The sequence below is a fragment of the Centropristis striata genome, chromosome 24 (assembly GCF_030273125.1).
Source record: "Centropristis striata isolate RG_2023a ecotype Rhode Island chromosome 24, C.striata_1.0, whole genome shotgun sequence".
Classification (NCBI taxonomy): Eukaryota; Metazoa; Chordata; class Actinopteri; order Perciformes; family Serranidae; genus Centropristis; species Centropristis striata.
In genome coordinates this window covers 3,428,004-3,454,411 of record NC_081540.1, presented here as the reverse complement: position 1 = coordinate 3,454,411, position 26,408 = coordinate 3,428,004, and the positions used below count along the sequence as shown (strand labels likewise).

General features: G+C 35.1%; 1 long non-coding RNA gene across 1 annotated transcript in view; it reads left to right on the top strand.

Annotated features, from left to right (window-relative positions):
* Positions 1 to 1,104: 1,104 nt before the first annotated feature.
* LOC131963109 (uncharacterized) overlaps positions 1,105 to 26,408 on the top strand; it is a 101,691-nt gene continuing 76,387 nt past the window's right edge. Inside the window, exon 1 of the long non-coding RNA XR_009390003.1 lies at positions 1,105 to 1,176. This is a non-coding gene — a long non-coding RNA (uncharacterized LOC131963109). The remainder of the gene's footprint in view (positions 1,177 to 26,408) is intronic.

The window sequence follows — 26,408 nt, the reverse complement described above, 5'->3', positions numbered from 1 at the left end:
TTTTTAATCATTAGTTTGACAGTGATGATAGAAGACTCTTTACAGCAGTTTGCTGTGGAAGACCCACCGTGTACGCCTTTGTTTTTTACAGGAATAGGGGAAAGAAGTCATTTTTTCCTATATTGTATAACCACAAAATCTGGCATTAATAACTTCCTTTCAAGTGTGCCTGAATGTGAGATATTTTTGTGTGTGTTTAAGTTTTATACAGGTTCGGTCCATTCAAAGATGACTAAACAAAAAATATTAAGGTCTTTGTTCATATTTAGATACAGTATTTAGACAGAGTTGATTGTTTGCATTTGGTATCTTCCTAAATGTGAATGTGTATTCATATAAAAATGTTAAACCTTAATATAAAACTGCATTAATGAAAGTAAAAATAAAAAAACCTGATTATGTCAAAAAAGAAAAAAAGTGTTATTTTCATGCAGGACTTGCCTGCAATGGACAATTTTACATTATTTAAAGTGAAATTAAATTGAAATGTGAAAACAAATACATTAAGATACATTTAAAATGTATTTGTCTTTTGTATAATGTAGAAACACAAGAAATATATATAATACATACCCAAAATAGGCCAATTTTGTACCCCTTTTAAAGGTCAATTTTTGTACTTCAAAATAATGGTACAGAATTGCCACCAGAGGTACAAGATTGGTCTTGAAGGGTACAAATAAGTACCCAAAAGGTACAAAATAGTAACTTCTGAGGGAACTGCCCCAATAATAAGTCATTGTACACCTAAAGGTACAATTCTGTACTTTATTTTTTGAGATGTTACAACTATTCCAAAGTTTGATGTCTATATTTAGTGACCAGGTTTTCAAATAATGTCGTAAAGTATCTGAGTTTGCTGTATTTTTTCTTCTCTTAGCCCAAACTGATGTCAGTTTATGAAGGATTTCCATATATGGTCATTGCTCCAGGCCCATGTCTGCAATATTTATTCCACATACACAGCTACATGAAGCTAAATGTATGAACCTGGAAATTAGCATAATAGCTCCCCAATCCAATTTTAAAATAAGGACTCTTATTTTGCAGCATGCTGTCCAGGGGCGTGTCCAAGGAGTCGGGTCACAGGGGCTCAGAATCTGATTGGCTCCCTCATTATCCTCAACTAGGACTGTCTGTGTGTCTGCAGGATGCAGGACCTGAAGCAACTGTCTGGTGAGTGGAATAAAAGCTTTCAACACAAACATGTAAGAAAGTGTAAGATACTGCAATTTTAGTAATTACAGCAGATATTTGCAGTGGATACAGACTGAATGTTTTTCTGATGTGTTTGTGTACTCAAACACACTTAAAGCCGTCCCTGCATGGCCCCACTGGGACCACCTCAGTCAAAAACATCTCAGCATGCCACTTGATGCTTCCCATGCAGAAGCAGCCAGGAAAAAGACCAGATAAGATATAATGTAGGGCTGAACCAAAGCATCATGGGAGCTCCCAGAGCTCCACAAGGGGTCCGGCCAATTTCACACCATTCATTCGAGTTCTGTAAACACACAGCAAACGTTCGTCTGAATGTGATTTAACCACATTCTCCAACAGTGGCAGCGACAGATGAAAAATAAGCCCCTTCTGACAAACTGTGGCAACGTTTCACTGGCTGATTGCTAACACTATTGAGCAAAACAATTGTGTGAGTGGCAGCCCCACAAGACAGCAGCCTTCACAAGAAAATAAATTGAAATTTGAAAATAATATGTCTATTTCGCTTCGCTGGTGGGAGCAGATTCATTTGTTGCTTTGACAATCTGTTATTTGGAAACAAAATATGACTTCATTTCACCGCTTGGTAATCACTGTAATCACAAATGTCAGTATGCGTGTGTGTGTGTGTGTGTGTGTGAGGCGGTGTGCGATACAGTATGTGAGACGACAAAGAAATGGGAGGAGGAGCAGAGAGAGCTGAGGTCTCAGTGTGCCCTATATAAGCATGTGGAGCAGCACAAACAGATTGATAATGACTTTTAAGGGAATCTCAAGTAGCCCTTCACACCATGCCAGCAGCTCCACCTCAGCAGGAGCAGGTAGCTTCCAGCCGGTGGGAGACTATAACTATTAATGCAACAAGATGGGATTCAGGGCAACGGCAGAGGAAACGGGCAACAACCGGAAGCCGAACTAAAATGGCTTTTAACATCAAAACAACTCAAGATATGCTTGGGCTAACATGTCGGGACTTCAGCCTGCTTTTCACTGGCACTCGGCGACTGTTGGAGCCGACGACCGTTTTCAACTCGTGTGTAATCGCTTTATAGCCGCTCATGCGTGTAATGCACATTTATCATGAATGAACAATGCCGGCCCACCCACCGAAACACAGCGGCTCGCCGCCTCATATGCCAAAACATCCATTTATGTTAACCACCAATATTTTTTACTTATTTAGAGTTTTTTTTTTTTCAGACTGGCTTGTCTTTTCTTTGCACTTCATTGTGCAAATGTAATAATGCTGCTCAACACTGGCAGAGAGTCTGTACAGTGGAGGGATATTAACTCTTAATAGGGCACTCATTGAAATACTTGCAAAATCCAATTTTCAACACTAGAGAATATTGGAGGATATTACATACTGCCAGAATGTGTAAAAAAAAAAAAAAAATAGGGACCCTGGGGAGGGGGGTAATATTTTGAGAAAAAAGTTTACAAGATTAAAGTGGCAAATCTACGAGAAAAAAATATGCAGATTTATGAGATTTAAAGTGGTCAATCTGGGAGAAAAAAGTTGCTTTTTTCCCCATTTTTTTCTCGTGAATCTGTAACTTTTTTTGCGCAGATTTGCCACTTTAAATCTCTTAAATCTGCAACATTTTTCTTGTACATTTGCCACTTTAATCTAGTAAATTTACAACTTCTTTGTCAAAATATTACTAACTACTATTACTAACCCTAACCCTTCTTGTCGATTTTTTTTCAAAATTTTTCATTTTTACATTAGAGGTCAAGGTGAATAAGGTTAATATTATTATATTATTATCATACTGATTGGTCAGATGTCATGGTGTCACTGTCTGTGACGTAGCCTGATCTTTGCTGATTAGCTGGAAGAAATCCATGTGGTTCTACGACCAAACAGAGAGACATGGGGACCCAGTTTTATATCCACTGAAGTTACCAAACATAGTTCTTCGCCCGATAAAGGCTTAAGAGTCTACTGGCTGACACAGGACAATCCTGTTGTGTTGTATGTGAGCTCCTTTCCTTATTGGTAGTCATCATAATTGATCAGTACCTTCATATTTCCACCATTGTGACAGATTCTGACGGATATTATGACGAGTAGAAAATAAGCAATGGAGTAATGAGTATAAATACAATGTATTATAAGATGAATGCCGGAAATTGACATGTCCGAATTCTCACAAAACTCTGGGAACAACATTCAACGCCATATCAATATTTCTAGCAGAGGTCTGTACACCCTGTGTGTCTGTATAGTGATCACTACTAATGTCCAATGTTAGAGCAGGTGCAAAGCAGAGCACAGTGTCATGTAACTATGATTACCAGTTTCACACCAAAGCAGTTGTTTATTTCACACCCACCACCCACGACTTAAATCCAGATGGCAGTAAATGTTCTAAACCCAGGAATTATCGTCAAAATTTGAACAGATCATAGGTCACGAATGTTTCTGTTCAAAAAAGTAACAGAAACGAAGCTTAAAATTGTGATATTTATGTCACACTCACTTTATTCTACATGTCTTAAATAAGACACATCACCAAAATAAACCATATGGAATAACTAAATCTTGTTTAAAACATTAAATTCTGCTCCTCAGTAGAATCAATCATGGCTTCCTAGTTGTGCTGAGACGAACAGTCATGTGACACTTAAAATCAGACAAAACTGCAGGCTGTTTACACAGAGCAGAGAGGAGAGGACAGGAGAGGTTTTAAGTAGATGTTTTAAAAATGCAAATAATACAATGTGCATTGGCACATTAAGGTTACATTTTTCCCAATATGCATGAGCACTTGGCAGAGTGTTGTTTATGGTATAACGTGCTGTTGGTGCATTGCTATATTGAGGCAGCACAAAGCCATTAAACAAGAAAATCCTGGTCTAAAGTCAATGGTGCAGGATTTACTGCTATTTAAAGGGCACATGAACTGTGTGTATGTGGCGTTTTGGATGTGTAGTAGTTGCAGGCAGCCTGGCTTTTAAAGGAAGTGCAAAAATGACTTTTTATGCACTGTTTAACTGGCAAAAGTACAATTGCACCATACACTTTAGACCAAATAGAGCCCTGAGAACCTACTAACGTTCTGTGTGGCTGTAATGAGGCCCAGCAGTGCTTTGAACTACTGCAAATGCTAACATTAGCATGCTAACATGCTCACAGTGTCAGAGCTGACCTGCTATTGATTTGCAAGTCATATCTACCACATGCACCGTCTGTGTTTAGCCTGTTAACACGCCGGCTTTTGCTAATTAGCACTCAACACAAATTATGGCTGTGGCAGTAATGGCGTTAGATTTACAGGTTAAAAAGGCAGGTGATCCTTAAAGCTGCTGAGAGGTTCAAATGATTCCACCTCAAAGCACTTTGAAGACGTAATGCAATCATAAACATTATGAAATTTGAATAATTAATGTTCTAAATCAAGCTTCTTCGCTTATAGCGAGAATATATTCCCAGTGAAGTAATGATCTAGAAATTATGGGAAAACCTCCAACCCTAGAAAGAGCAAGCAGGAAAATATGACTTCTAACAGATTTGATGAGCTAATAGAAAATTGAGGGTCATCTTTTTTTTTTTTTTTTTAGATTAATTTTCTGTCTCGTAAGACATAAAGAGGAAAAAAAGTTTAATACTGGACATATGGAGAGTAGGGGGGTCTGTTAGAAGGATGTTTGCTGTCATGTACAAGCTACATCACACATTTCTTCCCTGCTGATAGATTCCTGTGGAAATAATCGATTGATTTGCTCCAATAAACAAAGTCTATAACGGCAATAACCAAATGCACGTTTCACCGTCTCTGCTGTCAGTTGCTGCAGGATGACTTGTAACGGCTAAATCATGTAACTTTCTTTTTTCGAGCTGAATCTAAAGTATAACCACTGCCACAGGATCAAGGGCAAAGAGTGTTTCTGCAACGTCATGCTGTGCTTGTTTACGGCCAAATAAGTGAAGCAAACTCTGAAGCTGGAGGGCGAGGCCCAGGGTTGTCAATCATTCATGAGCACGCTGCTCTCTCCTTACCACAATGTTAACTACTTTGGAAATGTAACCGAGCTCATATATGAATTATGAATTGTTACTTGAGCTGACCTTGAATTTAAATATTGCTTTCTCCGACCAATATGCATTTGCTGTTTTCTTGTTGCCCATGTATCTGTCCTGAGGCCCATGTCCTGTATAAAATGAAAATTATGTTTTTCTGTGTGTGCTGCTGGAAGTTTTCCCTCCACCACTAAGACTATTTGTAGTCTTATGCAGCTTTAATCCCAGTTTATTCTATTATACCTTCGATCTATACAAGTTATGCATTTAAACAGACCAAAAGACCCCCGAAGGAATATCATACTTTTAATCTACACATCAAATAAGTAATTTATAGACCTAGATATGATCTTTGGACTGACATTTCCCATATTTGTCAGTATTCCTCTCATATAACCAGGGTCATTAAATCCTGTGCTATTGGCTGCTGCTCTCCAGCCTGGAGCAGTAATAGCCTACTGGTGTCAAGCTGTGAGGAGCTCACCTTTGAACAGCTCTGCATGGGGCGGCGACGGGCCTTTCATGTCAGTAATCATAGGATGCATAATCATAAAATGGCCTCGGATCGCCTGCAGCACCGTAGTATGAAATGACCAGAAGCAGCTGTGAACAAAATAGATGATGCAGAAATAAGTCAAAGCAATAACCCTCAACAGGATTTAGTTTATGGTGTTAGAAGAGCTAGGTGAGGCTAACAAGTTATCGCCTGGTTACTTTCTAACAGTTACATGAGTAGTGGCTTTTCAAAATAAACTTCCAAGGCGACTATGGTTAGGGTAAAAGAGCAGGGTTGGGCTTAAATACAACTACTACCGGACACAGTTTGGTTAGGTTGACTGTAACACTGGCTCATTGTTTCATTTGGGACCGGGACACCAGTCTCTTGGGTCAAGGTGCGTGGTTGTTTGGCCCATCCACAACCCCAGCCCACCCTTAATACAACATAGTGTCTAATACTGCAGCCGATGGGTTTACATTGGAGTTAACCCTCTGGAGTCTCCAAATGCGCCAAAGCATGACTTCTTCATCACATCCAGACGTAAAAACAAAGCAGCGTGGAGCCCTACTGTGAATTTACCTCTAATTTGTTATTGAGCATGATAGTGTTTTGAAAGTAAAACAAAGATTCCAAATCACATTTTATGTTGGACTAAAGGACTAAAAAAGACTCAAATGGTGCTCTATTGTTGACTTCATCTCTTTGTATTGTGTTATCTGTTTATTGTTGTGCAGCTCTTTGGAAACCTTGTGTTTGCTAAAATTGTGCTATATAAATAAAGTGGTTGGATTGGATTGCATCTCAAACAGAAGCTCAAGAGTGCCTTGTGACTTGAAACTTACAAGATCATAGGAAGTGGAGAAGTTAAGATAACTTTTGGTAATAAAACAACATAGCTTTGGTTAGTGTAAAAAAAAAAAAAAACAGGGGCTTTAAAACAACGACTTCTAGACACAACTACTGGTCTCTTGGTTCCACATGGGACACGAAAACCAGTTTCCTGGGTCAAGTCCAGGGCTTGTTACTGCTGAATTGCATACTGCACCTTTTAATGGTGCACTTGTTGCAGTAGTCCCACATGTTGGCTCTTCCCTTTGCTGGTTCAGGGCTGTTGGACTTGTTTTAATGCCAGAATAAAGCACATTGCTGCAGCAGCATCCTCTCACAGCCTGCTGCCACCAAATGGCGTATGAATAACACGGCAATTTCTTAAGTCATTTCGCATGTAATCATGATGCATTTCTTGCTTTTTACGTGTCATTTCACACCACGGCAATATAAGACAATATTAGAAGTGCTCAGGAAGAGACGTGGCAGAGAATGAAGGGCCACAAAGTCCTTTTTGGGTGGATGGGAGGGGTGCTGGATGGTACATTTAGCTTTGTTTCTTGACTTTTTCAGCTCTGGAAGTTTCCGTCTCAATCATTTGTGCATGTTTCCTTTTTTTCTTTTTCTTGGAAATCTTCCTCCATCATGTCCGTCTGTTTTAACCACTCATTTGCACTTAAACTACCCAATAAAATCAAAATCAGAATCACAACAAACATCAATTTCTTTGCTGCAGTAATACTAATGTAATGCTGTATGTTTCATTTTTTTTTTTCCAGCCATTTACAAATCCACATTATTAAGAAATATTTTATGACATATTTGTTATTTAATGCAGGATTTATTCCTATATTCCAATGTATAATGTCTTATTGTTTATTTAATGTAGGTTATTTTTATATTTAGACATTTTGACAAGAAAAATCCCAAAATATCTAGTAAATAATCAACACTTTTTCCCACTTTTTTCATGTATTTGTACACTGAAAAAATATTTTTTTGCCCTGTAATTATTATTTCAATCATCTCTATAAAATCTACAAATAAATACGAATTCAGTGCTTTTACTTTAAAATATCAGTTTTTCATGTCGTGCATTACTTAGTGATTGTTTGTTATTATGTGTCCTCAGTTTTGTATGTAAATTGAATCATTCGTTCCAAGTAATATTCACTAAACCAGTTCATTGGCTTAATTAGTTGATATTTCCAAGTAAAATGTAATTGAGGGACATCAGTGAATCTGCAATTTACCTGTTTATTTTCATACAAAAATAAGTGGTTCTATTAAATAAATATTACTTAGAAACAACCTGAGTAAAGATTAAAAACACTTTCTGTGTGGAAAAACTTAGCCTAGCTTTTTTTAAGCAAATGTCACTCCAATTTTTTTCAGTGCAGGTTTTAAAATCAACTTTGCTCTCTAGTTTGCATAGAACTGAAAATAAAAGTATTTAGTTCCTGTCCTTTGCTCTCAGGTGACTTCAGGTCAATGACTGTACTCCCACTGCTGCATTTAAGTGTTTTTTTTTTCAGCCTTTATTCCCAAATCAGCAACCTCACAAACAGTCCCTTGCACAGAGTGGGACGGCCCGGACCACGGCGTCGGTGAATAGAAATCACTTTCCTTGAATTGTCGCCATTGTTGGAGCTCAGTTCAGCGTTATTTTTTGTCCTCACCTGCTCCTGAAACATGTCACAGCTGGCTGATATTTCACATCAGTGAGACTTTAAAAAGGTTAGGGTTGTGAAGTTTAGAGAACCTATAAAGAGCTTCTTCTTCTTCTTTTATTTTTCTTTAACAGCCAAGGAGATGAGTCCATCAGTTTACTTTATTAGTACACCAGACAGTGTGGAGATGAGACTGTTAAAGAGAAAAGTGTGTCTGCTCCAAACCTGTTGAGGAAACACATTTCTTTGCTCTTTCTGCATCTTCGTCATCCCTGATTGACCTTAATGGAACGTTTCCACATAATCTTGACATTTCTTTTCCACCAATAATTAATCTGCCGTCACAGTCAGCGGCAATTTTTTTTTTTTTTTCCACGCCACACAAATCTTTTCACGAATGATAAAGTCTCATTTATTACCACAGGTACTTAATCTTAGGACTCATTGGAAACACCTGGTTGATAAATGACTTGCATGAAATTAAACCACAAATGAACACAGAGGGTATCATGGATGATCGCTTATCGCTCCTGGGGTGTCCACAGTAATGAATACATAAATTACACAATATTTAGGCAAAATGAACACAGCTGCTATTAACATGAGACTGGAAATTTGGGTGTTATGTTAGGGCGATATGGCTCACCACAGGGGAAACATTTCAGAGTGATGAATGTTCTTTGAAAGGATGTGGTGCTGTTATTTTATGAGAAACTTCACAAAAGAACAAAAATAATGAGTTGTTTTGAGAAAGATTCTCAATTTTTTGCAAAAGCAAAGCATTATTTTATTCATTTCCCATTTTTAAGGAGAAATAAATGAGTCATTTTTTTGAGTTTTGTGATATTAAGTCATTATCTTGAGAAAGTTTCTAATTTTTTTTGCAAAAGCAAGGCATTATTCTATTTGTTTCCCATTTCTAGGAGGAATAAATACGTTTTTTTTTTTAGTTTTTTGTCTTATATTGTCATATTAAGTCATTATCTTGAGAAATATTCTCAATTTTTTTTGCAAAAGCAAGGCATTATTTTATTTGTTTCCCATTTTTAAGGAGAAATAAATAAGTCATTTTTGAGTTGTTTTTCTTATTTTGCGATATGAAGTCATTATCTTCAGAAAGATTCTCAATTTTTTGCAAGCAAAGTATTTTATGAGAAAGTTTTTCATTACTTTGCCATAAGTCATTGCTTTTTATAGTTTCTCATTATTTTTGTGATACTAATATAATATAGTTTGAGATTTTTTTTTCATTTTATTTCATTGGGAAGGTTTGTCATTGTCTTGAGAATTTTATTTTCAGAATTTTTCATTATTTTAAAGCACTTTTTTCTCAAAAAAAAGTATTTTTGACATTATTTTTTCACATTATTTTTGCCAACTAATTAATTATTTTGAGAGTGGTTGTTATTATTTTGCAACAGTAAGTCATTTTGAGAGTTTCCCAGTATAAAGTCTTTATTTTATTATTTTTGTGATACTTGAGAATCTAATAAGTCAGTATTTTGAGGTTCAAAGTCCTTATTTCAGAAAAGTTTCTTAAAAATGACGTACAGGGTTTCTTTTTTATTTATTGCATTGACAGGAATGGGCTTCCATACCCAACACGTGCATTTGTCAGATAAAACCTTTTTGACATGTAGAAAGAAGATGAAAAGGAGTAATTTATGTAAAATCTATGCAAGAAAATTATGTATTTGAGAGCAAAAACAATGTGCAAAAGACACTCATGATGCACGTATGGGAATAAAGATATGATAGCAGCCCTGGTGGCATCATGTTATGATGTATAATGTTGGTAAAACAAAGAGAAAATGCAAAAGTGATACGATTATTTTATGTGAAATATTGCACAGCGTCGCCAAGGTTACCCAGGGCTCTGTACATGTGCTGATAAATCCTCCTTTTAGGAATCGAGTCTTTCAATATAGGCTCCCTAACATGACATCCGCTGTCAGAAATATATTAGAGTGTGATTGGGGAAATAGAAAGCCTGTGGTTGGGATTCATTACACACATACACACACCAGTGATAGCATGAAGCGCTTCATATATAATGTGATTTTTCTAGCCACTGGGCCCTCTCGCTTGTTTACCCCCGGAGCCTAAAGAAAAGGAGAGAAAGGAAGGAGAAGGGAGGGAAAAAACAGAGCCGAGCAGAAGTTTGCGAGAGACCTTTGCCATGGTTTTGTATCTTCTGGCATTTGCAATTAGCAGCAGACTGCCGACTGACACTGAGAAACAGATGCTGTCCGTCCGTTTGTCACCGACTCTTATTTCTCTCTTTGTTGAAAGGAGATTGTGCCCTCGCGAACTGTGTGTGTGCATGTGTGTGTGTATCCTTGTGAGCAATGGAGCTGCCCTGTAATGAGGCTATGACTACTTGTCTTCAAACGCTCACTGTTAATTATACTCTGCTTTATTGTGTGCATGTGTGTGTCTCTGTGTGTGTGTGCATGGTGCATAGTGCATTAAAGAGTGAGGGGATAATGGGAGAAAGGGATCAAATGGCAACCTGAAGCTATTCATTAGCATATGACACACACATGATTAGGTCAGAGTTTACAGGATGGAGGAATATTTACACTCTATCCCTGGAAGAAACATTTTACACACGTCAGAAGTACTTTTTTAAAACTGCATTATGTAAGATTTTTTCCCAAATAACACAATGCTAACAAACAAAGAGCATGTGGCGTCATTAAAGATAATTATTGAGCCAGGAAGCTGTGTTAAAAGCCTTAATTGGCTCCATTTTACAGGAAGTAATGCAGTTATAAGTCAAAGAGCATATTGTATAAAAGAAGAAGATCTAGCTATTGTGATATCAACCATTGGCTAATGGACGACAGTTTTGAAGCTTTAAGTTTGCCATTTTGTCCATTTGTCATCTGAAATTCACGTTAACTGTGATATCAGTTGGGATGCTAGTTTTGGTGAGTGAAAATAAAGCTGTAAACAAAATGCAGTTCCCAGAAAAAACATTAAACGGAACAAAAACATCAACCAAAAATGTCAATTAACTGAAAACAAACTGTGAAAGTTGGAAGAAGACCAAATAACATATTAAAAACCATTTCAATGTGCACATTTCAATCCTGATTGACAGGTCCCTCGCCATGCACTAAAGCAGGGGTCTCAAACTCAAATTACCTGGGGGCCGCTGGAGGCAGTATAAAAATGACCAAAAAAAGACACAAAATTACTAAAACAGATACAAAATGACCAGAAAAATACAATTATTTAAAAAAAACACAAAATGACCCAAAAAAGACAATTATTTAAAAAAAACACAAAATTACCCCAAAAAAGAAACAAAATTATTTAAAAAAGACACACAATTATTAAAAAAAGACACAAAAATACACAAAAAAGACAGTTATTAAAAAAGACACAAAATTACTTAAAAAAAGAGACAAAATTATTAAAAAAAGACACACAATTATTAAAAAAAGACACAAAATTACCAAAAAAGACACAAAATTACCAAAAAATTACTTAAAAAAAGACACAAAATGACCCAAAAAAGACACAAAATTATTTAAAAAAGACACACAATTATTCAAAAAAGACACACAATTACCAAAAAAAGTAATCAAAGGGACCTTCCACACACAACACAGTAAAGTGCCATTTATATAAAACTCACATTAAACTTTCATATCAAGGTGGGGGCCACAAAATATTGTCACGAGGGCCGCAATTGGCCCACGGGCTGCAAGTTTGAGACCCATGCACTAAAGCATACTTTGCTTTATTGTCTATTTTACTTTAAATTGGAACATAATTTACAAAATGAGCATCATGCTTTATTGGAGAAAACTTGAAATTAGCGAGTGAGAAGAAGGGTTATTTTCTCATAGACTTCTATACAATCCAATTATTTTACAACCAGTAGATCCGCCCTCTTGCTCACTATTAGAATATAAGTTTAAGGTACTTCTGCGGTGGTTTTCCCTCTCAGAGCCGAAGGCTATGTCCACTTCTTTCAGACAGCCAATGGCAAAGAGTTATGAATGATTCATGCACAAACTTTTTACATTTTTAAATCAGATGTTTGGTCAGCAGTTGGGCATAGAACCTGAACAATTAATCAGGGCTTTGGGCTATCTGTTGCATAAATCTGAATTCACATTACTCTCATTACTTCCACAGGAACAATGAAACCCTGAACACATGTGGACACATTATGCGTGCTGCATGGCAAAGATAATGACGGTGCTGTGCATACGAGGGCAAAAAACTTTAATCACTTCAAAGAGCATAAAACTCCCTCAAAAAGTTCACTCAGAACATGACTGGCATGCAAAGGGATGGTTGCCCTGGTAAAAGCATGGTTGATGGGCAAAGACAATAAGCTCTAAATCATAGGTCTCAAACTCGTGGCCCGCGGGCCAATTGCGGCCCTTGTGACGATATTTTGTGGCCCCCACCTTGATATGAAAGTTTAATGTGAGTTTTATATGAATGGCACTTTACCATGTTGTGTGTGGAAGGTCCCTTGAATTACTTTTTGGGTAATTTTGTGTCTTTTTAAAATCATTATGTGTCTTTTTAAAATAATACTGTGTCTTCTTTGGGGCATTTTGTGTCTTTTAAAAAAAAAAAAAAATTCTGTCTTTTTTTAAAAATAATTTTCTGTCTTTTTTATATCATTTTGTTTCTTTTTTAAGTAATTTAGTTTTTTTTATGTCATTTTGTGTCTTTTTTGGTAATTTTGTGTCTTTTTGGGTCACTTTGTGTCTTTTTAAAAACTATTTTTGTGTCTTTTTTGGTAATTATGTGTCTTTTTTGGGTCATTGTGTGTCTTTTTTAAATAATTTTGTGTCTTTTTTTGGTAATTCTGTGACTTTTTTGCTCATTTTGTGTCTTTTTTAATACATTTTGTGTCTTTTTTGGTCATTTCTTGTCTTTTTTGGGTCATTTTGTGTCTTTTTTTTGTAATTTTGTGTCTTTTTGGTCTTTTTTTAGTAACTTTGTGTCTCCTTTTGATCATTTTGATACTGCCTCCAGTGGCCCCCAGGTAATTTGAGTTTGAGACCCATGCTCTAAATGGTTAAATCCAATATATTTGTTTATTATATGATACTAAATTAATTACTTTCTAATCCTCTGTGCAGCCCGAGAGAGGGACTCCAGTTGGTGTCATTTTTTATGAGCCTCTTTTAAAACAGAAAAGCTCTTTTTATAAATGGTTCTGTAATGTGTTAATGATGACTTTTGTCATTTTCATACAAAGCCACATCATTATAATCTGCAGTCTCAGTGTCAAAAAATTAAAAGAAATGATTTGTTTCATGTTTAGGCTGTTAGGAAACATTTCTGAACACTATTATTCGGTTTTAACCCTCTGGAGTCCATCTATTTCACATGTTTTATTTACAGTAATAACTTTATTTATATATGATTTGTAGACTAGTTAAAAGTGCAATCATAGGAGCTTTCACACAGTGTGACATTTCTGTTTCTAGATCATTTTTAAAATGTTGTTTTCCTTTCTACAATGATTATCTATTTTTTAATTTACATGCAAAAATAATGTTTTATAGTGTTATTATTTGTTATGTTTTTTAAATATATTTTTTATTGGAAATTAGCATTCATAAGCATCAGTACAAGACATAACTTATTCCACTGCTGTTTTCCACATTTTTGTTTTTTAAAGGGTACATTAGAACAAAGAACCACAAAAAAGATAATCCACAAAACAAAAAGAAAAATAAATACAAGACAATAAAAAAGAAACATAGTATTATAATAATATAAAGGGAGGCAAACGAGCAGAGAAACAGAAACATTAACAATTATACTTATAATAGCAATACATAAAATAAACACAGGATGCCAAGTATGCTCATTAAAAAAATAAAAAATGAAAATAAAGATTTTAAATGTGTGATGTGAGGTTGCCATCTTTTATTTAAAAAAAATTGGCCGCTGAGCCTCTCAAGGAATATTTAATTTTTTCTAAAGACAGAAAAGACATTAAATCAGTCATCCATGAAGAGGCAGGGGGAGCATTATTCTATTTATTATTATACATAATAATAATAATTATTATTATTATTTATTATGTTTATGCTGTTTTTGTGTGTATAAATAGTAAAACAAATTGTACATTTCCATAAAAACCTTTGTCTTTTGTTTGTATTTTGGGTTCTTGGAAGCTTTATACTTTAATTAAAGAAATAAGAAGAAAAATCAGACTGATAGCCAAGTTTGTGTGGAGAAAAAGGAGCCATGCATGTGATGTAATTAAAGACTGAAAGATGCTGAACAGAGAAGAGAAAATTAATGCAAAGGAAGTTGACAAATTTGAACCAAACTGTGGTGGACTTGAGATGTTTAATATGAGTATGGTAGTACTCCAAGTGTTAAATCTGCTCCACTGCGGCCCATCACCAGGTGTTTAACGCTACCAGCTTCTGTAATGGGGCTTCACTTTTCATAATGTTGTAGAGCGAAGGGAAGCAGGATGTATTTCTTTTTATATGATTTCATACAGCCAACAGTTATGACCATTTATGGAGCTACTTTTCCCCATAAGTCACGAGCAGAGGGCTCATATTGTTAAGTTCACAGCAGCAGGCCTGGGGAGCTCCTCCAGCAGCCTCTGCACCGTAGTGAAAGATTAACAAAGTGTAAATCAAAGTACTTTTACACATGAGGCATGATGGCTGAGATCAATCACTGCTGGACATTGTGGACAAGCCTATTACAGCAAGTGCCACATGGTGTAAATCTCTCCGAGACAGAGGTGCTGCTGCGCTTCTGATCACAATCCAGAAAGGAAATTATTATTATTGCTAAATTATCATTTTTGCACGGGCACAGAGGAAGTAATCATTTGGATGTATTTAAATATTCAAAACCATTTCATTTCTTACATTTTTATTCAATGAAACGGAACAAAAACATCAACCAAAAATGTCACAATTAACTGAAAACAAACTGTGAAAGTTGGAAGAAGACCAAAAAACATATTAAAAGCCAATTGAATGTATACATTTCAATCCTGATTGACAGGTCCCTCACCACACACTAAAGCAGGGGTCTCAAACAAAAAAAGACACAAAATGACTAAAAAAAGACACAAACTGACTGAAAAAAACACTAAATTACTTTAAAAAAGACACAAAATGACAAAAAAAGATACAAAGTGACCAAAAAAGACACAAAATGACCCAAAAAAAGACAAACAATGACCAAAAAAGACACAAAATGACTAAAAAAAGACACAAACTGACTGAAAAAACACTAAATTACTTTAAAAAAGACACAAAATGACAAAAAAAGATACAAAGTGACCAAAAAAGACACAAAATGACCCAAAAAAAGACAAACAATGACCAAAAAAGACACAAAATTACTAAAAAAAAGACACAAACTGACTGAAAAAACACTAAATTACTTTAAAAAAGAGACAAAATGACAAAAAAAAGACAGTTACCAAAAAAGACACAAAATTATTTTTAAAAAGACACAAAATGACTAAAAAAAGACACAAATGCCCAAAAAAAGACACAAACTGACTGAAAAAAAACACAAATTACTTTAAAAAAGAGACAAAATGACAAAAAAAGACACAAAGTGACCAAAAAGGACAAACAATGACCCAAAGAAGACACAAAATGAGCAAAAAAGTCACAGAATTACCAAAAAAGACACAATTATTTAAAAAAGACACACAATGACCAAAAAAAGACACATAACTACCAAAAAAGACACAAAATTATTTAAAAAAGACACACATTGACCAAAGAAACCCACATAATTACCAAAAAAGACACAAAAATATTTTTAAAAAGACAGAAAATTACAAAAATGTATTGCTAAATTATCATTTTTGCACGGGCACAGAGGAAGTAATCATTTGGATGTATTTAAATATTCAAAACCATTTGATTTCTTACATTTTTATTCAATGAAACGTGAAATGCACTCCCCTTCTTTAGCTGGAAAGCATATAATTTACATTAACTTTAAACCCAACAACTATAATTTCCCATTTTCCTCTGCCTGCTCGGGTCTATTAGGCTCTATAGGGTACTCTCCACCACTGTCTGTCTGACAGAGCCATCACTTTAGCTCCATTACTCTCCGTCTGCTCCTTCCACCAATAATGCCACTGCAACCATTGAGCGGGATCTTGATGGAAAATGATATGCTTGTTGGCAGCTCAGTGTAGCAACACTGCAGTGACCCGTAACATGTCATAATGAAATGGAAGGAGGAAGAGATGGAGGGGAGAAGAGACTGCTGTTTTAGAAATCCCTTTCTTACGCTGGGCTGGGGAGGAAAAAAAGGCTTTTGCTTTTGCCTTTTATTTGGATTATCTTTATATTCCAGGGGTCTTGAATAGAAAAATATCTGGCAACAAATGTGATCTTACAAGAGGATTGTGTGTTTTTAAATAATACTGACAGTATTTCAGCTTGGAACTAGGAACAATCAAGCCATATTTTCTTTAAAGGGGCAGTACACGACATTCTTAACATGACTATAGCTGTAAACAAGTATTTACTACACTGTTAAAAAAGAAAAAAACTGTTTTTACAGTAAAAAAAACAGCAGCTGTAGTTGCCATAACTTTACCGTAATAAATACAGTGCAACTTTTTTCTAACATTACGGTAAAATTATATTAGCACTGTTGATTTCCCGTTTAATGTTGCCATTTTATTCCATATTTTACCGTTAAAAAAAAGTTTTTCCATCAAAAGAAATGCTGTTCTGCCATATAACTGACAACAAGAAATTACTTTATAAATGCCTCATAAATTAAACAATTCACCATTAAATATTACAGTATATTTATGTTAGCGATATGGTGTTTAGTACATTTTATCATCATCGAGGGTGTCCTTAAGTACATTACAAAACGAATCACTCAACAATTTACAGACTACTGACTATTTTCATTTTCATTTTATTTGGATTGACTGACCCTCTAATTTAAAAAATCTCTTGCGCAGCAGACTGAACATAAATTTTCTTAGTGTTGATTGGTGTTGCTTACCTCCAACTAAGTCTATAACCTTTTCTAGATGCAAGCAGCAGCACAGATCTAACTCTGCTTTTGTTAACAGTGAGAAAAAAAATGCAAAAACGATGTCTTGTATATATATTACAGTGTATTTTTTGCTACAAACACAGCGCCAGTGTATTTTACAGTGGAGTAATGTATTTAAAATATCAATAAAAATTTTAAAAAATACTGTTTTGGTTGATATATACATTTACAGTGTTTCATTGTTCCTGAAACTGAATTAACTAATTTATCATTTTACTGGTTTAGCAGTTTTTCACCCTAAAATCTCCCTCTTTAGGTTCCACTGTTATATTATATATACCCATATTAGCGTAGCCAGGGAATCCTGTGCAGGCGTTCAATAATCCATGAATTCAGCCTCTTTAATAGAGCTGTAACTAACTAACTGATTGTGCAGCCACTGTTATAGTATCCAGTAGGTTTCTACAAATATGTGAACATATTTTCTAGTCCATTAATGAAAAATGTATGGATTACTGGAAGTGCATGCCTCTGTTTGTTAGCAACACCAGAGCAAGATTATGGCCAGTAGAAGTGCAATCTGCTCGAGTTGCTTTGTTTCAATGTTCATCATATTATCGCCAACTTTCCAAACAAAGTATATTTCCAGCTCTCTGCCTTCGTACACGCCCCTCTGCAAATCTTTTTGGTAAAATTTGGTCCACTTATATTCTGCACAGTGAAAACAAACCAGACTAAATACAAAACAAACCAAAAGTATCAATTTCTCCCTGATTCAGACTTGATGAAAAGTGCCCAAAGAGAGACATAATAAGCAGGACATACGGAAACAAAACTAAAAAGACGACATGAAAATAAGACACGATTATTCCAACAATAACAAAGAGAAAACAACCTCAAAGAGACGAGAGATAACAATAAACGGACTCAAAATAACTACAAAGTGACTCAAAACTACTACAAAAAAGGCAAAACAGCAAACGAAAACCACTACAAAAGATAAAAACCACCACAAAATGACACAAAACAACTGCAAAGAGACACATAATAAGCAGGATATAAAGAAACAAGACTAAGAAGACGACATGAAAAGGAGACACAAGGCCATTATTCTGATAATAACAAGGAGAAAACAACCACAAAGAGACGAGAGACAATGATAAACAGACACGAAATAACTACAGAGAGACTAGAAATAACAATAAGGAGGCACAAAATAACTACAAGGAGACTAGAAATAACAATAAGGGGACACAAAATAACTACAAGGAGACTAGAAATAACAATAAGGAGACACAAAATAACTACAGAGAGACTAGAAATAACAATAAGGAGACACAAAATAACTACAAGAAGACTAGAAATAACAATGAGGAGACACAAAATAACTACAGAGAGACTAGAAATAACAATAAGGAGACACAAAATAACTACAAGAAGACTAGAAATAACAATGAGGAGACACAAAATAACTACAGAGAGACTAGAAATAACAATAAGGAGACACAAAATAACTACAAGAAGACTAGAAATAACAATGAGGAGACACAAAATACTACCACAGAGACACAACATGACCACAGAGACTCAAAACTACTACAAAAAAGACAAAACAGCAAATGAAAACCACTACAAACCACAAAATGACACAAAACGACTGCAAAGAGACACAAAACCACAGAGATTCAAACAACTAGAAGACACAAAACGACTGCAAAAAGAGGCTAAACGCCCATAGAGCCCTATAGAAAAGGTGTTGGGGCCTTTGTCTAGGGGCCCATTGTCTCATAATGCATGTAAACAAGCTGCCTATTACACAAAGTGGCTCACCAATATTAACTGGACCTTTGAAAAGCACCACACAGCGTTGCATATGAATTCTATTTCAGTATGCAGCGTACCCTTGGAGACTATGAGCACTCTGGGAAATCATCTGCTTTCCCCCCGTGCTCGTCCATATTTGCAGTGCCAGCAAGACACCGAGTGGTGTGTAAGGGAAAATAGAGAAGAGAAGAGGGTGCTGGAGCTGAGCAGCCCTGTCCCAGATGATGACAGTAGCAAGTTGGCAAGGCATGACGGATAATGGTGAAAGGGTCTCTGGTTCAGTAGTGCAGTGCAGACGCTGCCAAAATCTGTTGTGTCCAAAAGATACTGAGCTGTTTGTCCTCACCCTGTCTGTCAAAACACAGTTAGAAAACTTTAGCAACAGATGCTGATGTTGATTTGTCAAACTGATCTTTGCTTCAACCCGTCCCAGCCAATAAAAGGCTAAACATCCCAGAGTTTTTGGATAAAAACAAACTGCAGACAAGTTCTGAAACTGCAACATGTCCGCGATAAAGACACGAGCTTAACTATAATGTCGACTTTTCATGCCAGAAAAAATCTGCAGCCAGTTTTGGATTGGTTCAAACTCAGTTCAACCACCAACAAACTTTTGGCTGATGTTTTATCAGTTTGGTAGCACTTGAATCTTGTCTAAAAACCTGCCAAACCCTGCAGCAGAATCTCAGAATAAAGCTAATGAAAAAACACAAAAAGATACAAAATGACTAAAAAAAGGCACAAAATGGCTAAAAAATACACAAAAAGACATAAAATGACTAAAAAAAGACACAAAATAACCAAAAAAGACACAAAAAAAAAGAAACAAAAAGACACAAAATGACGAAAAAAACCCACAAAAAGACATAAAATGACTAAAAAAATACACACAAAGATACAAAATGACTAAAAAAAGGCACAAAATGACAAAAAAATACACAAAGAGACACAAAATTACCAAAAAAAGACACAAAATAACCAAAAAAGACACAAAAAAAGAAACAAAAAGACACAAAATGACCAAAAAACCCACAAAAAGACATAAAATGACTAAAGAAATACACATAAAGACACAAAATGACTAAAAAAGGGCACAAAATGACCAAAAAAAGACACAAGCTTAACTATAATGTCGACTTTTCATGCCAGAAAAAATCTGCAGCCAGTTTTGGATTGGTTCAAACTCAGTTCAACCACCAACAAACTTCTGGCTGATGTTTTATCAGTTTGGTAGCACTTGAATCTTGTCTAAAAACCTGCCAAACCCTGCAGCAGAATCTCAGAATAAAGCTAATGAAAAGATATAAAATGACTAAAAAAAGGCACAAAATGACTAAAAAATACACAAAAAGACACAAAATGACCAAAAAAAGACACAAAATAACCAAAAAAGACACAAAAAAAGAAACAAAAAGACATAAAATTACTAAAAAAATACACACAAAGACACAAAATGACTAAAAAAGGGCACAAAATGACCAAAAAAAGACACAAGCTTAACTATAATGTCAACTTTTCATGCCAGAAAAAATCTGCAGCCAGTTTTGGATTGGTTCAAACTCAGTTCAACCACCAACAAACTTCTGGCTGATGTTTTATCAGTTTGGTAGCACTTGAATCTTGTCTAAAAAGCTGCCAAACCCCGCAGCAGAATCTCAGAATAAAGCTAATGAAAAACCAGTTTGCTTGAATGTTTTCGGCATGCTGTTTCATGGGCAGAAAATAACCAAACACTGCTTTTTTTCTGTTTTTTTTTCTCTTGGCACTGCAAATAAAAGTAACCCACACAAGTGCGATCTCCCTCCTTCTTGCTTTGCCCTCATTTTAGGACCAGAGGAGGATGCATGCATAACATCTTTGACTAAAAACATCCGATTACAGCTGATCCCGCTCTTCCTCTTCAAGGTCCACAGAGGTTTACATTCTCACAAGTTAATCACATTAGGGCTCCAAATAATCATGTTGCGTTAGGCCGTACAAGCATTCGGAACAAAATACAAAATACCAGAAGCATATTTGGTGTAGGCCTGATTCCACTTTGCTTCCTCTCAGCCCTGGTGAACAGGCTTTGCTCCACATGAATAATACTTATTGCAGAATCTTCTTACTTAATGTAATGTCCGCTCTAAAATAAGATTATATAAGCTCATATAACGTTCAATCACATGCAAACTGAAAAAAAAACAACTCCAAATTTAACCCTCTGGAGTCTCCAAAAGCTCCAAATCCAGACTTCTTCATCACATCCAGACTAGAAAACAAAGCAGCGTGGAGCCCTACTGTAAATTTACCTCTAAAGTTCTGGCTGTAAACTCCATGAGGCCAGTTTCAGTTTGATGATGATATACCAAGTAAAACTGGAGACAAGCTCAAATAGATTTAGTATCAAATGATAGAACTGGATGGAACCCTCTTATATGGTAGATTTGACACCTTTGTTCACATTTGAAACATTTAAAATTCTTTATTGAGCATGATAGTGTTTTGAAAATAAACAAAAAAAGATTCAAAATCATATTTTATGTTGGACTAAAGGACTAAAAAAGACACAGAATTAACAAAAAAAGACACAGAATTAACAAAAAAAGACACAAAATGACTAAAAAAAAGACACAAAATGACTAAAAAAAAGACACAAAAAATGACTAAAAAAAGACGCAAAAAGACACACAATGACCAAAAATATACGCAACATGACAAAAAAAGGCACAAAATGACCAAAAAAAGACACAAAATGACTAAAAAAAGACGCAAACAGACACACAATGACTAAAAAGACACAAAATGACCAAACAAATACACAAAATGACAAAAAAGGCACAAATTGATAAAAAAAATACACAAAATAAATTAAAAAGACACAAAAAAGAAACGAAAAGACACAAAATGACAAAAAAGACACAAAATGAACAAACAAAAGACAAAAAATGACTAAAAAAAGACAAAAAAAAAAACAAAATGACCAAAAATGACTAAAAAAAGACTAAAAATGACTAAAAAAAGACACCAAATGACAAAAAAAATACACAAAATGACCAAAAATGACAAAAAAAATCACTAAAAAAGGTACAAAATGACCAAAAAAAGACACAAAATAACTAAAAAGGAGAAGGAGAAGACACAATAACACACAAGACACAAATCAAATCAAGTCCCACCAGAATTAAAACCAGAGTTGATAACAGGATCATACACAATCACAAGATCACATTTATGTTGTTTTTTTTTGTTTCTTTTTGGTTGAAAATGTTGTTGGTGAAAAAAAAATATAAACCAACATGGCATTTAAACATTTTGTGGTACAAGTGTTGTATACAGGCAGAAGGAAAAATATTCAGAAATGGACAAAAATAGCCCAAAACTCCATAGAGTTAAACACAAATGGTTGTAAAAATGCGCAGTGACTTCCTCTGGGCTTTCTGCTCATCTCCTCCGGACATGTTCCTGTAAGACTGGAGGATCATGGCTTCGCTCCTCCGATCAATACTTCTCGGAGCGCCTACAACTTGAGCGAGCATGAATCACTGAAACTTCCCCGCATGCTTGCTTAATTACCAACATCCCACTCAGAACAAACGCTGAGCCTAAACACTTGAATTGCCATTTTATATTATTAGACACTTACAGTCTTGTTAATAAATGTTAAACGCTGCTATGAATTACAAATGATTTCCAAGCAATGCAGCAGCGGAGGTGTTTAGCTTAAATGAGGTGTGCTTTCTTCCGTGTTGGTGAAGAAAAAAATGCACGATTGATTGAATTGTTCAGCACATTAAAGAATAAACAGCTCCACAGAATGATCATGCTTCTGTTCTTAAGTATAGGCAGATATTATATAGATATGATGCACGTTATTGCATTTGATCTCCCGTGTAATGAGAGGAATAAAATGAAATGAAAAGGTATAGAGGGACTTATATGTGCTTTTATTGTGAAGTGGAGTATATGCATTAAGGTGCTGCAATGCAATAATATTTGAGTAATGAAAAAAATAGGAAGATTAGAAATTAAAACAATGCAAAGTTGTATTTTCAGCCTTGCATAAGCACTTTTTGCACTGCAGATTTTTTATTTTACCCATTATATCTGTTCCATACTTTATACAAGCAGGGGTCTCAAACTCAAATTACCTGGGGGCCGCTGGAGGCAGTATCAAAATGACCAAAAAAAGACACAAAATTACAAAAAACAGACACAAAATTACAATAAAAGACACAAACTGACTGAAAAAAACACTAAATTACTTTAAAAAAGACACTAAATGACAAAAAAAGACACAAAATGACCCAAGAAAGACAAACAATGACCAAAAAAGACACAAAATTAATTAAAAAAGACACAAAATGACCCAAAGACGACACAAAATGAGTAAAAAAGACACAGAATCATTTTAAAAAAGACACAAAATGACCCAAAGAAGACACAAAATGAGATGACCTCTATGAAAAGGTATAGAGGGACTTATATGTGCTTTTATTGTGAAGTGGAGTATATGCATTAAGATGCTGCAATGCAATAATATTTGAGTAATGAAAAAATATGAAGATTAGAAATGAAAACAATACAAAGTTGTGTTTTTTAGCCTTGCATAAGCACTTTTTCCACTGCAGATTTTTTATTTTATCCATTAAATCTGTTCCATACTTTATACAAACATGTTTATATCACTGAAACCTGGATCTTTCTATTTTCCGGGGACATTTTCTGGGGGCACCGCCTGGTCCGGGAGTCTTTGATCTCTTGTTTCGCTTCATTTATAAAAACAAAGACGTGCTGTTTTATAGACTTAGCTCCATTGTAGGTTGAGGAGAGATAATCTGGTGTTGTTTGAGGACATGAAAAGTAAAGTTTGGGTTTATTTTCTGCTTCAGGAAAAGAGAGAGATTGTGAGCAGAGCGTTATGGAAACACACTGCAAAAAACATAAGAAATAAATGACTAGAATTAAGCAAATACATGCTCGAAACAAGTAAAATTATCTGCCAGTGCAGTAAGTAAAAATATCTAGACACTGGAGAAACCAATGATTTCTTGAAATCAATCCAAATCTACTTATTTTGAGCAATTGTGGCTTAAATAGCCCGACTGTAACATTAAAATAAGCCAGTTATACTTGAAACGAACACGTTTTGGTGTTAGAAAATGCTTTTGAAATAACATTCAACCTACATTCAACTTAAACTCTCAATTTGAGCCAGTATTTTAGGTAAAAACTCATAACTCAAACCCATATTCAACAGTTGAATAGCTTGAAAAGCATGAAAAAGCTCCTAAAAACAAGTCTTTAAACAATAAGATAATTAAATAAGCACATAATAATAATACTAATAATCAAATAGGCACATAAAGCTATGATCAGTTGGTAAATTATACTCAGAACAACATAATTAAGATACTATTGCTAGATATAAGAAGAAAATACGGTAACGCTTTATATTAAGGTCCTTGTAATTACCATTAATTAACAAGTAATAAGGCCATTGTAAGTCCTTACAAGATGATTATGAACATTATTGTGTGTTTATAAGCTTATATGTGTTAATAATGGCATTATAATACAGCTAATAGCAGGCTATAAGAGATGTATAATAAGAAAATTAATAAAAGCCTCATGAGTATCTTATAATTCTTCATAATAGCATTACAAACACCCATAACCCACACATCTTCTGTTTGCTTACTGATATTAAAATATACTTTATTGCTCATATATTATAAGTTAACTATGCACTTGTTAACAGGTAACTATGCTTTTTGCAGCTGCACTGCAAAAAAAGAAAAGTTGGGTGAACTCAAAATTTCAAGGCAACAAACTTCGATAAAATTTTAAATTGGACAATTAAACTAAATATTTTAAGTTTTGTTTTTGAGTTTGCTCAACTCTGAATTCAGATTTTTGTCAACTCAACTGTTAGTTGTACTAACTTATAATTTTACATTGTAATAACTGTCTGCTAACGTTTCGACCACAATTTTGAGTTAGCATTGATACTCTAATGGCTACTCTTGTAGCTGTCACAAGCAGCTAGCATCGGTTAGCAGCTAGCATCAGTTAGCTGCTAGCTTTCGCTAATGACAGAATTTTAATGTTTTCCCGAATTTCACAACAAAGAAATAAGAGTTATCAGAACTATTGTCCCTTGTTGTGAACCCCAACTTAAAGATACAAGTAACAACAACTCACCAACTTGTTTTTGAGCAGACAACTGGCTTCCTTTGTTGTGCTAACTTACATTATTGCCCTAAATGTCAATCATTTATATCTCCAAGTTTTACCAACTTAAATCACTGTTTTAAGCCAATAAATACAAGTTGGCTTTTTTGCAGTGTAAAGGGATCTAAAGCGAGAACAATGCCTTATTACTTGTTAGTTAATGGTTATTACAAGGACCTTAATATAAAGCGGTACCGAAAATACTTGGTAAGCTTTATGTTTTTTGCAGTGCAATTGCACATGCATGAGCCTATATGTTCAGTTCAATAGAATAGAAAGATCACAGTAGGCAGGCTTCCTAACAAATATGCATTAATTAAAATAATGTTTTCTATGCAGACTACATTAAAGAATAAGAGACTGGTGTGACGGTCCCGAGGGATCCAAACCAACTGAATCTCTCTATTTGAAGTCAACACAATCTAAACCAATGAAAAACTCGATGTCGTCCGTCAGAAGAATCCATCTCGAGCTGTATTAATTGCAGCAGTCAGGTCTAGCAGCATGAAAACAGAAAGCTTCTTGGATTGAGTTTGGATTCTCCGATCGTTGGCCACCTTCACAAGTGTCGTCTGTGTTGTGGTGGGCCCGGAGCCCAGACTGGAGCTTTCCAAAGATGTGCTGCTTTTCCAGATAACCCAGCCACTCAAAGACCACTTTCAGCCATGTTACCCAGGAAATGTTGAATTTAAAATAGACCAATAATAACTGGGCGCTAAAAGATCAAGGACGCTTTTCTATTTACAGGCTTTGGCTTCAGTGCTGGGAGACACTGTGTTTTCTATTTTTATTTTTTTGAATATGGGTTGTTATTATGCTATCTTATTTTATCTCTCTAAGTATAATCTTTTTTAATGTTATTAACCCTCTGGGGTCTGAGCCTATTTGCCCTTTATATACCACATTATATTTACTATTCCCATGTTTGGTATTTGGTGTTTTCTCAGCACAACTTCGACAAGATCTGACTATTATTTTTCACTTTAACCCACTTTATTGACACAAAAATACACAAAAATCATGAAATCTGAAATAAAATTATACTATTTATGACAATAATAACCACAAATATGCTGAATGAACTGCTTCGGACCTGAAAAATGTAAAACATAGGTTG